General features: G+C 37.9%; 1 protein-coding gene across 4 annotated transcripts in view; it reads left to right on the forward strand.

Moving 5' to 3' along the window:
• RNGTT (RNA guanylyltransferase and 5'-phosphatase) overlaps positions 1–14,293 on the forward strand; it is a 264,604-nt gene that overhangs the window by 239,721 nt on the left and 10,590 nt on the right. The window lies entirely within an intron of this gene.

Raw genomic sequence — 14,293 nt, forward strand, 5'->3', positions numbered from 1 at the left:
GAGAGTAATTAGCTTGCTATAAATACAAGAGATTTCCTGTGAGAAAATTGCTCATGCTACATAACCAGTAGAGAAATCTGGCAGACAAGAGAAAAAGTATATGTTATCCAAAAGAATAGAACCCTTTGGTTTTTTCGTTTGTTTTGTCTCTTGTGCTTTTTTGCTGAGATGTGTTTGTGAGAAATGTGGCAGGCTGGTGGGTGAGACATGTTTATGTCCTTTATGGGGTGTGGGATTAACTTTCATAATTAGCTTTTAGAAATCTTTATGGAAATTTTTTCATGAATCTATTAAAATGCACAAGGATGATTTGCCATTCAATTTGAAAAACAAACTAATCCTTGAATCTTGGGATAGACTTTAGAACTAGACAAACCTGGTAGGATTCCCATCCAGTTTGTGTACCTTGGTTTTTCATCTATAAAATGGGAATGACAATGTCTGCTTCTTAGAATTATTGTAGGAATTGAATAGAACAGTGTGGATAAAGTATCACTCCTTCTCCAAAGCATTTAATAAGCCATTACAAATAGCTGCCTTAATCTTTCATCACCTTGGGCTCCCAGATCATGAGGATCTTCTAATGTACTTTCTTTTTACACTTTCCTTTTATGTGAGAAATTGTGACCTGAGAAACTGAGTGAGCAAATAACTAAAGCTGCAGGTATGTTTATTGGATATTTGTTATAGAAAACTGGGCTACCTAAAACATGGTTTGTCTCTCCTGAAAAAGTAGAGCACGTGGAGTGCTGAGCTCAGGAGCTCACGTCTGTGATGCAGAGTTCTAATTTCAGGAGACATTTTGATTTTGAGCTCACAGTATTGTTTCAAAGCCACGTATCACTTTGGTTTTAATTCATAAATAACCTCATGGACTAGCCAGCCTTTTCCAATTCAGGTTGACAAAGAATGAAAGTAAATCAAATAGTCTATTATTTGCCTTCATTTATTGCTGTTAGTAGTTTTATGCTAAAGCAGATACTGAGTAAGTCAGGGTGAACTGCATAGGGTTTAGTTTCTGCAGTTTATTTAGTTTTATATTCTTGTTGTTTAAAGTGGAAGTTAACAGAAACAGAATGGCAGGAGATTTCTTGTGTTTATGTAATACATTATCATATTTTCCTATGTAAATTGAGTGCAGAATAACCCCAGGAAATAACAGGAAAGCAGGCTAACAGAATTGCGTCCCCCAATGTCTACCAAATGGTTTACACAGGCTAACTCGTTCAGACCCAACAGCAGCCATCTGGCAGGTTCCAAGCATTGTGCTCCAGGTTACAATGTGGCTTAAAAACTGAACAGCACGGAGCTTTGTAGCATAGAGCCTACGGCTTGTGCAGCACGAGCACAGTGCACGTTTCAACAGCACTGGAGTCGGGGTTTTTATCTGGTTCTATCTACTCCACAATTCCTTTTATTTTTTGGTAGTGCTCTTTCCTAAATTGTCTCAGTAATCCAGCAAGATGAGGAAGATGCTTTACAAGATTGTCCTTAAATTGCATGCTGTATGCTCAGAAGAAGTAAAAAGGAAGCGTGGTATGTTGAGAGGAGCTCAGAATTGGATATGAGATTTGGGGGTTCTCCTCTTTGTCTTAAAATAGTTTTTTTTTTTTTAATTAAAAAAATACAGTTTTAATTAAATCATGTCTAGCATCCATTCTGTTTTTTTTTTTTAACCAAAGCTAACATACAGTCATTTATGATGATTTGACTGTAAGGATTTATAAAAGAAAGGTGAAAATATTTCAAGTCAAATAAATACTTTGAGAATTATATTCGGATTATATGGTTAAGAGCTTTGGAGCCAAGGGAAAGTAAGCTTGAAACGTTCTGTGACTAGCTGTCTGAATTTTGTAAACACTGTCTGACCTCATGGTAACACATGCCTGCTCTTCCTTATAAATTTGATCTAGTTTACCAAAGGATGATACATTAATTAGCAACAATAAATTAGAGTTACCCTAAAGCAGTCTACCTCATAGAACAGAATTCAGAAGAAGTTAGGTCTCTAAGCTGCTGCAGTCATGCTGGCTTTCCTAAAAGAACTGGATGTACTCTAAGGTGCTCAGCACCGTGCGTATCAGAGACAGCAAACGGTCAGAGGAGGCCTTCTGTCTCATCCTGCAGGGCAGGTGCCAGAGGTGGCCCCGACCATAGAAGAATTGTGGTTGGTATGGTCTCTTTCTGATAAAAATGTCCTCACACCTACCTCCCCCTCTGAGGTGGGGATAGGGGAAGCTCTTTGAACTCATCAGAATATGATTGCATAATAATACGAGCTAAAGAAATACTCATTGTGTAAATGGCCTGTATCTCTTAAAAGGAGAATGTGCCCCTATGCCCATGCCGAAGAGCAGGAGAGGGTTGAATCTTCAGCTAGAGTAAGTACTAGAAACCACAGGTTCTATATCTGTGGATTTAGAGGCTATAAATAAGAATAATCACATACATCCAAATGATGAAGTTCAATTATATGTTGGTCCATGCGGTATAGAGGGAAGATTGCAGAACTGATCATCAAGAAAGGATTCTCTTCCTGAATGTGTCATTTTCTGACTACATAGGCAGCTGTGTAAATGTGCATTGAGGGCTGGGATTTGTTCATCTTTCTAGGCCTTGGAAGGTTCAAAAATGACAGAGGAGCCTTCTGTTCCTAGCCTGTCCTCAACTGCAGTTTGATTTGTTACTCTGGCTACATTTAAAAATTTTTTGTATCCAAATATGAACTAAATTCTTTCTAAAAGCTCTGGATTTGATATTTAAAATCTGAAAAAAAAATACATATATACATGTGTGTCATATACATACACACATATTTGCAAGTATGTATGCATACACACACACACACACACACACACACACACACACACACAAACACTGAAAACAAATAAATGGAATGAATGTTTCTGTGTTTATTTCTGCCCTGTTACTTTTTCTAGGCATTTTGTTTTCTGGGTAAATATAGAGAGGAGGAAGGAAGAGAGTCTAGCAAACTACTCAAACTTAACCCTAGTTCTTCATCCATCAGTAGGATACTTCCTTCAAGAGTCTTTCCTCAAATTCAGCCTCCTGCTACAGTAATAAGACTCTTTCTGGGGGTGAGAACTATTAATAATAGTAGTATATAAAAATAATGGAATTTCTCATTTTAAATCTTTTTCTGATAATCTGTCAACTATCATGTCTTTCTCCACAGTGATTACAGCTTTTCCATTTTCTCTTACATATTAAATATTTACCAGAACTTCATCTTTTGTATTTTTTCCAAGTTATATTTCATTTTCTGCCTTTTTTTTTTTTTTTTTTTTTTTGGCAAAAGTTCTTCCTCAAGGGGAGAGGGAATATAGCTCAAGTGATTAGGGCACATGCTTAGCATGCACAGGGTCCTGGTTTCAATACCTAATAGCACCTCAATAAGATAGATAGATAGATAGATAGATAGATAGATAGATAGATAGATAGATAGATATGTAGGTAAATTTACCCCCTCCCAAAAATACCTCCTCTAAAATTCTTACATTCTATTGCTTTTTAAAATAGATATTCAAAAGAACCTTCAAATTTGAATTTAGACCTTATTAGTAGGCTATTCATTAAGTCCTCTATGGGTCATTAGTAAAGTGATAAATTTTTAGAGACCTGAAGCCAACCCTTTGTGCATTTAAGGCAGACTCTCAGTGGCTTTTCATATGTCTGTAGCCTTTCAGCTTTATGTAGTCCTACTTAATATTTTTATCGAGGACATTTTGAACTAATTTGACAAGTCTTATTTTTTGAGAGAATTTGCTGATCCTACTATCTGCAGATTTGGTAGGAAATTTTGATGAAGATATTTCTTAAGACTTATTGTGGGAAATACATGGAAAATTATTTTAAGAAGGAAACAGAGGCTCATTTTAGAGTGGCAGACAAGAAGGCAGAAACCTATTTTTAATTTATCCTTATTTACATGGGTCCTAAGTCACTATTTAAAACAGGAGTCTTGCAAAACTAACTCACAAGAATGTGAAGGGTTAATGTTTAGAGAGATGTTTGAGTTCCAGTCAGTAAGCTGTGTAAATGAGTTACTTATTTAAAATTTATATATTTACAGTGTGTATTATCTCCTGCTTCTCCTATTTGTACACTTGATACAAAAGGGAATGATAGATTTCTCTTTTTTCCTGCTGTGAACAATATTGATAACTACTGGGTGGATGCATCATTATCTTTCAGATTTTAGGAAGCAGAAAATTCTTGGTTTATAATGAACATGATGCAATGGGATGCCTTAATTATTTTGTATGTTTTCCATTTAACATAAAAATGCATGGGAGATGGTTTGCTTGCTTACTTTCTCCTCCCTGTTTGCCCCTTCAGTTCTCCCTAAGAGCTAACATCCTATTTCCACTTTCACTAGAAATCATACCCACATCCAGAAAGGAGAAGCCTACTTTTATGTGGCAACATGGTTTAAAGGGACGTCTATTCCGAAAGCTGTGGTTAATGTGATTACCCATATGATTGGGTCATTAGATTGGGTTCATCCTATTTTGGTTTGGTTCTGTTTTCAGGCCAGGACATAACTTTCATGCATGTTTGCAGGCAATCATTTTTATTGAGCACATACTATGTGTGAGACACTGTATTAATGTTCCATCCTGATTGTTGACCTACAGTTTGTTGTCAAATGGGAGATGTAGAGAATTCAATAGGCCACTTTCTAAGATAAAGAAAGAAGAAGGTATTGTGAAAGCATAAGAGTGAAACACGAGAATCTGTGGAATCAGAGCAGGCTTCCCAGAGAAAGTGATCCTGGTAAAAGAGAAGTAGTTAGCCAGAGGGGAAGAGAGGATGATGGGAGAGCCTGATCAGTCCAGGGGATGAAAATCACTTAATAATGGCTGGAATGTTTCAACATCTGATGTCATTTCTGTAACTTCTTTGTATAATGTTCATCAAGTTGTTCTTTTTTAACACATATTTATTGAACACCTATTATGTATTCAGTGGGGCTCTGGCAGTGGCCAAAACAAAGACCCTTGTTTTGTGCTCAAGGAGCTTACCATCTAATGGGAGAGAATGTAAACAGAAGGAAGAACTCACAGTCTGAAATAATAGATCATGTGGTATTTCAGGAGCTGACAAGATAGACTCACTTCTCTAGAGAAAAATGTCATCTGAAATTATTAAAGTCAAGCACCAGCTGTTCTTTCAGCATGTTGTACCAAAGGAATTATGAAGGGTTGGGTGAGAGTGTTTGCCTGGCCCAGGGCTGCCTCTTCATAGCATATTCACTCTGGGAAAGGAGATGATGTGAGCTGGGGTCTAGCTTGGTGTTCTGAGAGTTGTCTACCTCCATTTCTCACATAATTCAAGACCAGAAAAGTTAAAATGCCCCCTCCACTTCCTTGAAAATTGTTTGAAATTGACATATTATTCTTAGTATACTCTGTGAAGTTTTTTTCTAACTTTGGTGGTTGATCTTGAAAGCATTTTAGTGGATCTCAACTAGTTGTGTTTGTTTTTGTTTTAGTGAAATCAAATAGAAGAGAAAATAGCAAAGTGCACCAAGTCAGGAAATAAATCGTTTTATGAAACGTGTGTATGTCTATAGTAGGCTGAGATATAAACTATTTTTCTTGTATTAGATAAACTGGGTCAAACATTTTTCTTCTCTTGGTGAAACCTGTATGACTACAAATAAGAACTTGGCCTGCAAAGTTATCCATTTTGCTGATGAAGGATTGTCTTGTAGACCAGAGTCAGTGCACTGGACTGAAATGCCTGAAGTCTGGACACTCGTTCTGACTCTGCCCCTATGGAGGCATATGCTTTGGACAACTTACAGGCTTTCTGTGAACCTCAGTGTTTTCAGTCTAAAAAGAGAATTGGCCTAGGTGAGCTCCTATGCTTCCTTCCAACCACAGTTCTGGACTTGGTACTCTTACTAAAGCAGTTGGGTATAAAAAGTGAATTGTCAACTTTAAGAGCCTAAAAATGGTGAGTTGAGAAAATGTTGCTTGAGATCTCAGCTCCTACACTAGATAGTTATATGGGCTACTTGTCACAAAAGTGAGGAAGGCAAGAACGTGTAGAAACCAATACTTGAGAGCCAGGGGCACCTCCCGACCCATTATCCATTTCTGGTTGTTGGATCTGCGTATGTTACACGTATTTCCTTGCTCCTTTGCGAGATGCCAGGGTGACAAAAGGTATCTTCCAGGTATGTTTTTATCACTGCGTGCAGTAGAGGGTATCAAGTACAGAAGGATTCTCCGGTCTCATCCTCTCTGGGACTTGAAGGCTGACTAAAAAGAAAATCCAACCTTAACACAAAGTAACAGAACCCATTTTTCCCAGTCATATGTTTGGGCATTTAGGTTTAGTTTTCTTGTAGGAGCTCACATACAGTATTCTGAGATCATAGTAATTAAACTGAGCTAAGTGTAGAAACATAGTACATTTTACAAACGCAGTGAAAATTCTCAAAAATTCTCAAAGCAGTTTCTTAAGGTCATGGAGCAAAGAACTGTGTGGCCATCGGAAACACCGCACTGCGAACAGCCCCATTTGGGGCATTGTTAGGCAGTTCTGTTGACACATGAATCCATTTCATATGATTAGCAGAAAATTGTGGCCTGGAAATTGAGCAGCCATGGCACTGCATTTCAGATTCACATTTATAATGAGCTATAATAAAGTAAACATTTTAAATGGATAGAAGAATAGGCATTACTTGTGATCACAAATGTATGTTCAGTTGAAGTGCTTTTGAAGCTCAATTTAACAAAGCAAACAAATTTCCTGGCATTATTAACATAATCATTCTCTGTTGGATTTTGAGTTCTGAAAAGTTATTTAAGCAAAAAAAAAAAAAAGGCAAAAAGAAATGTAACTAAGAATGAGCCTCTCTTCCTTTTATCATATCAGATTAAAAAAAAAGTCCCAGATGTTCACTCTGCCACTTCCCCCAATTTACCAAATCATTGCCAACCTGTTCAATGCAGAGTTCATATTTCATGATTAATTTGAGGTTAAACTCAGCTGTTCTCCCTGCCTTCGGCAGGCTCCGGAGTAGGGCTACACAGCATTCATCTGCTAGTGAAACTCTGGGCTGTGCTGTGCGGTAGTTAAAATGGGATGACCCACCACCACCACCACCACCACACACTCCTTCCTATGGACAGAAAAAGACTAGAATGTCCACTTAACATCAGAGCACAGGGAGCATGACTCTATGTAAATTTAGCACCAATTAGATGGATAGGATTCTGTTGTTCCTGAAATATTTCAAAAGCAAAAATGGAAATGATGGTGGTGACATCTGAAGTCTGGTGGCAAGGCAGTTAAAGCAGTGATAATTTGGAGCCTCTGGGCACAGAACAGTACCAGGAGGTGATCACCCTGTCTTGTGCGGCAGCTGGCAGCTGGCGTGCCAGGCAGATGATGGTGTGTTCTCAGCTTGTTCCTTTCCAACACTCCAGTTCTGAATAAACCCTTCCTCCCAGACATCCTTCCTGTGTCAGCATGTGGCCAGGGCAGACCCGCATGTAGCGAGCATGCTGCTTGCCCTGCAGTGGAAGCCATGGGAGCTCAGGGTAGTGGGTGTCCTGGCCTGAAGGTTGGCATGAGCACAGCCTGGCACTTGTAGGAGGTACATCATCGACAACTCACTGAGTGATTTCCGAAAGTCACAGAGCCCCAAATTAGAGGGAGGCACACCAGTGTGACAGTGTCCTGTAATAGATGACTTACAAGTGTTCCTGCCAAGCATGCGATTTATCTGATACATTGTTTTTATTAAGCACCAAGGCTGTGGTAGATACTTTTTAGAGGAAGTATGAAAAGCCCCCTAGCTTATTTATCTTCAGACTTAATTCCAAATAATTCAGCGCTATAGCCCACAAAATAATTTCCTTCCTAATAGGTAACCACAGCTTCCTTCTTCAGAATAGAGTCTCTGGAGGCTTGGTAAGAGCAGCTGAGTGGTGAATGTCCAGAGATAGGGGGGCGGGGGGTGCCCACGTAATGTTGGTTTTTGTTCTTTATTCCCACTAGACAACATTGCCGTTACCCTCACCAGGACAGGGCTGGAACAGACACCTGACAGAGTGTGAGGGTGGGGTGGTGGAGGCTAAATGAGATATTTAATCTGGATCCAAATGTAATCTTCAGGGGTTGTAAATTGTGACAATTCTGATCTCGCAAAAACCAGGCAATCAGATGACTTCTAAATGAAGAAATCTTCAGATAATAGTATTTTTGTGCATTTTACATGCGTGCATAATTCTTTGCAAAGATCCTCCCCACCCACCACCCCACCAAGTTTGCAAATAAAAGCAGATAAACCAGTTGCCAGGACAGGAAAGACTTTTAAATCACTGGAGCCTACTAAAAATTTAAAGAGCTCTAATCATCACTGACATCGCTCGCTGTTGTATGTTACTCAGCTGAAAGCACTTTATCTTCATTTCACAGATGTGGCTTAGGACACTGGGAACTTCCTTTGTCTCCTCCACATCTTTTCCGTGCCCACTTTTGAGATCTCTCCCACTTTGTTCCTCCTGACTTCTTTCCTGGCCTCTTTTTTCCACACTAGTATTGGCCCACCCGTGGCACTTGAGGCTGGTGAGTTTTTTGTCTGTTTTTGTTTATTTTTTTCACATGCAGCTTGTGTTTCTTGTCATTTCTGTTTTAGAAGACTGTATTTCATTAAACTTAACATGACCTAAAGCATCCACACGTAGCCTATAGTTTATGGTGACTGCAGAGGATACTCCATGAGCTCTTTGGTTTAGTTACTTAGTAATTTCTTGATTAGGAGTGAACAATAATAAAATTTTCCTTTTCCTCTAGCATGTTGAATTTCCTAGGTATTTCCAAGAGACAGTGTGATGAAGAGCTCTAGATCCAAACACAACCTTTAAAGAATTAGCTAAATTCTCTGATCCTTATAATTTCCTCATTAGCATAAAAAGGACAATAATATATAAAAAGTACCCTGCACATAGCAGATATTCAAAAATTTAGTTCCCTCCCCTTCCCTTCCCTATGAAGGAAAAAAAAAATCTTAGTTATCTTTAAATATCTCTGAATGAAAGTAAATATCTTAAGTAAAAACATTTAGTTCTGAGTACATGTTATCAAAGTAATGAATTTACTATTTCTCTTGGTTTTATAATCTCCTCAATGCATATGTACATATGCAATCTACAACACACATACAATACATATGGTCACACCTAGAAAGACACATTAATAGAGATAGTGGGGGACACACTTTAGTACTTGGGTATTTCAGAATAAAAGTATTTGATTTGATGATCTCAAGTTTCCTATCAACTTCAAAATACTGGATTTTATGAAAGGTATTTGTAGTGTGTTTGAGGGAAATTTTTTTTTTTTGAGGAAGGTATTTAGAGACTGTGACATCTGATGCAAATAATTTATTGTAATTAGTTTCAAACTTTCAGCTTCTTCCAAGTGGTTTTGATATCCCCAATACCTGGAGCTGTTGAGGCAGATTTAAATAAATTCCTGATGAATATCATTCAAAGGATTCTTAGGGATACAAAACAGAACTGCACTTCTGAGCAGTGTATTGTCACTGTTTGTGTAATGATTTTGTCAACAACTCTAGGATTTCTTACTCAAAGAAGAAGACATAAGAATTGTTGAGAAAGCGTGTATAAAAGTGGAATGCAGTGCGCATGGCATCCAGTGAGAGAATGACTCTGAATGGCTGATTGGATTGACCTGAGGTACAGACTTGTAAGAAAGGAATCCCGGAAAGCCTTGTTTGCTCAGATGGGTCCCAGTTGTCACAAGAGCATTGTCACTAAACGAAGGAGCTCTGTGTCCCTAAGCTAATGATTCGAAGGTGTTGTGGGTCTGTGGGTTTCAGTGCCTGTTAGTGCCACTAGAGCAAACCATCATTTTTAAAGAAAGTTTACTCTAGGAGATGATCAAAGGGAAGAAGTTCAGCTTTTTTTTTCCCCCCTCGGTGTTCTAAATGGTAGGCAGAGTGGGAAGGAAATCTTCGTTTATTATGGTAGCATTTTGGTTTATTGCCATGTGCCACATTGATCTATCTAAAGGACCGTTTTTTTAGTTCTCTATAAAAAGTGCATAGTTGAATAGTTGGGTTTAAAATGGGTGTGAGAAAGAACATAAAGTTATACGTAAACAGCACAAATTGCTAAAGGAATAAAAAAAGAATATTATTGGATCTAAATTGTTAGCAAGCCCTTAGAAAGTAGCTAAAGGATTCACTGAAGTAAATTTGAACATTGCATTGGCATTTTAATGAATTGCCTAGCTCGAACATTAGATCCAGTATATCGTGAACTTTGTTAAGCATAGATATTTAATGACCATGCTTCAAATGATTTTAAGTTAGGTATTTGTTACTGCCAGTGGATAGACCATTTATTAAATTCAATCTGACAAATATACTTTATGAATTGTTTGTACTGGCTGTGAGACAGACATCTTTTAAAAAAGGCAACATCAGTTTAGTCTGTCATCATTCTTACAGCTATTTAAAAAGGACAAAAATGTCAGACATGCATGTTGTATTTTAGTCTCTTCCCCATGTTGATGGTACAGATAGATCTCCGAGATATTTTGGGTTTGGTTTCAGACCACAGAAATAAAGCAAATATCGCAATTGAGCAAGTCAACAAATTTTTTGGTTTCTCAGTACATACAAAAGTTATGTTTACATTAAACTGTAGTTTATTAAGTGTGCAATAATAGCATTATGTCTTTTAAAAAGTACATACTTTAACTTAAAATACTTTCTTGCTAATAAACACTAACCAAACTCTGACAAAGCAGGGTTGCTACAGACCTTCAATTTGTAAAAAACACAGTATCTGTAGAGTGAAATAAAGTGAAGTGCAGACAAATGAGATCTGCCTGTAGATTATAAAGCTTTCCTTGGTTGTGTATCGTTTTTATTATCCCAAGCATGCACTGAACCCATGAGCTGCTTATAATTCTTATCATGCTTCGTACAAAACAGACAGAGCAATACACTGTGCCACAGAGTTTGGCGCTCTGTTTTGCAAGCCATTGTCATTACCTCACCTTACCTGGCAGACTGCCTGTTTTGCCCACATGACCTTTTCCTTTTGCTAGTCGTGCCCATGGAAAGGTCTTCAGTCCAATAATGGCTTCTCATTTGGTCTAGAAATCAGACAAAAGCTTTGCAGCTGTGAAGTGCAGCCCATTTTAAAATTAACCTATTGTAAATCCTTAATGATTGAGAAATTCTGCAATTTGCTATGATCTGTGGTTTGTGCTCACACAACCAGAATAGCAAACAGCAGAGATGATGCAGGTCAGAGTGGCGTGCATTTGGAAAGTGAAGGAAAAGAAACTCGATAGACATCATGCTTGGTTCAAGCCAATGTTATGTTCTTCTGCCCTTCATCTGTCACCCATCACATCTCCCACTCCGGGGTGAAAAGTAATCCTTGAAAATAATTCCTTAAATTATGGTTTATTAAACTAGAAGTAAAATATTCCGCAAGTGTTAATTTACCTTTGCCTCCTTTAATTTAGCTGAGGCTGTACCAAAATTTGTTTATCTCTTCAGTGGTTGAAGGGCATTTGAGTTCATTCCAATTTGGGGTGACTTTGAGTAGAACTACTGTAAACACTTCTATTCAGGTTTTGATGCAAACATACGTTTTCATTTCTCTTGAGTAAATACTTAAGAGTGGGTTTGCTGGCACTTTTGGTAAGTGTATGCTTAACTTTATAAAGGAACTGCTAAACTGTCTTCCAAAATGTTTATACTATTTTGCATTCCCACCAGCAACGTGTAAGAGTTCTGTTGCTTGGCATTGTTGTCATCACTTGATATTGTTAGTATTTTTAATTGTAGACATTTTAATAAGTGCATAGTAGTATCTCGTGATTTTAATTTGCATTTTCCAAATGACTAATGATGTGTTGAGCATATTTTCATGTGCTTATTTGCCATTCATATATCTTCTTTTTTTTCATATATCTTCTTTGGTGGAATATCTATTCAGATTGTTTGCCCATTTTAAAAACTGTGTTGTTTTCTTATTATTGAGTTTTAAGAGTTCTCTATGTATTCTGGATGGAAGTCCTCTGTCAGATACATTATTTGTGAATATTTTATCCTAATCTGTGTCTTGCCTTTTCATTCTCTTAACATCATTTTTAATGCAGAGCAGAATTTTATATTTTTAGGTTTTATCTTTGTGTGTATTTTCTGTTTTGAGTTTATTTTGTGTAAGGTGAGAGATAGGGTTGAAGTCCATCATTTTGCATGTGAATATCCAATTGTTCTAGCATTGTTTGGTGAAAAGACTGTTTTTTCTTCGTTGCATTGCCTTTGTACCTCTATCAAATATTAATTGATCTTATAATTATGGATCTACTTCTGGGCTCTCTGTTCTGTTCCACCGATCAATATGTCTACTCACCAATACCATACTGTCTTGATTACTGTAGCTTTATACTAAGTCTTGAAATCAGTGTCAGTTATCCAACTTTGTTCTTTTTGTTTTGGTTGTTTGAGTGTCTTGGGCTTTCCATGTAGATATTAGAATCAAGTTGTCTATATCTATAAAAAATCCTGTTGAGGTTTTGCTTATGATTATGTTGAATCTGTAGTATTAATATCTTAACAGTATTGAATCTTCTAGTTCATGACCATGGTATATCTTTCCATTTATTTAGATCCTCTTTGATAGCTTTCTTTCATTGTTGTTTTGTAGTTATCAGCATACATATCCTGCATATTTTTATACCTATGTCATGTTTTTGAATGTTACTGTAAGTGATACTTTAAATTTTTTAAGTTTCCAACTCTTCTTTGGAAATTTCTAGTATGTGGAAATACACTTGGTTTTAGTATATTAACCTTGTATTCTGCAGCATTGTTAAACTTACTAGTTCTAGGAGCATCTTTGCAGATTCCATCTATGTAAGTAATCATGTCTTCTGTGAATAGACAGTCTTATTTTCTCCCTTTCCAACCCACCTGTCTTATTTGTTTTTCTTTTAAGCAAGGGAATGATTTGATTGGATTTACATTTTTCAAAGACCAATCTGGCTGCCTTGTAAAGAATTGATTGGATGGGGAAAATGTGGAAGAAGAGAGCAGTGTGGAGGCTGTTGCAGGAATCTGAGAGACAGTGAGGGCCTGGGCTATGATGATGGTAGTGAGGGAGAAGTCAGATATTCAGAATGCATTTTGGAGGTAGAATTGGAAATGCATTGACCCTGAGGGAGAGTGAAAGGGGACGGGAACAGGAGGACACCAGAGTTTCCGTCAGGAGGAACTGGGTGAGTGGAGTTAACCATTTACTGAGAGAGAGAAGAAATGGATTTGGGGGAAGGTAAAGAGTAGAGTTTTGAACATGTTGGGCTTGAGGAATCTATGGGACCTTCACACAAAGGTGTCCAGCAGGCACCAGGCTCTGTATGGTATGAAAGGGTAAATTACAGCATACAGCAGATAAAAGCTAGAGTGTGGAATAAGTCAGGCTTACATGGGACCCCCTTCAAAGGCTTGTAAGGAACATTGTTTATTTTCAGTTCCTTTATAACGTGCCAAAATCATAAGATCTTTTCGCCTTAGGCCTTGGACACGCAGTTCATCACTGCCTGAAGGGTGTGTCTCTCTCCTTCCCTGCCCCCCCCTTTTTTCCCTCTCTTTCTGTAAGCTGGCTTATCATCCTGTCTCACCTGAACTGTCATCTCCTCAGACTACGCAGCCTAAAACCAGGTGTCTTTCTCCCTACTTTAGCCGCTCTTACATATCTGTTTTCTTCATAGCCATTAACAGAATCTGTAATTATTTATTTGGCTGTTCCTAGGCTGCACGTTTCGAAGGGCAGGGACAGTGTCTGTATCACCAGCCCAGCACCTTGTGCCTGGTGCATGGCTGCTCAGTAATACTTACCAGATGGCAGAAAGGATGAATCTACACTCAGTGCTGTGGCCAAGTTAAAATGTCTCTGTGTTTTCTTAAGACTGACTTTTTTTACACTTACATGTGCAGAGGCTTCTGTACGCAATTTCAGCCAAAATCTGAGCAGGAAGATAACTTGTTTCATTCTACGTTTGTTGTCCACAGAGTGCCAAGTTCTGTAATAGCTGGTGTGATATGAAGTGGCATTGTGACATTGGACAGGGAGACCTATATTTGAGGCTTGGCTGTTCCATTTTCTAGGTTTTTGACTTTGGGTGAAATATTTAACTACTCTAAGTTTCATTTCCTGAGCCTGCCAAAAGGGAGTGATCTAATTCCTAAGATTGTGGTACA

Source organism: Camelus bactrianus, chromosome 8, assembly GCF_048773025.1.
Source record: "Camelus bactrianus isolate YW-2024 breed Bactrian camel chromosome 8, ASM4877302v1, whole genome shotgun sequence".
Classification (NCBI taxonomy): domain Eukaryota; kingdom Metazoa; phylum Chordata; class Mammalia; order Artiodactyla; family Camelidae; genus Camelus; species Camelus bactrianus.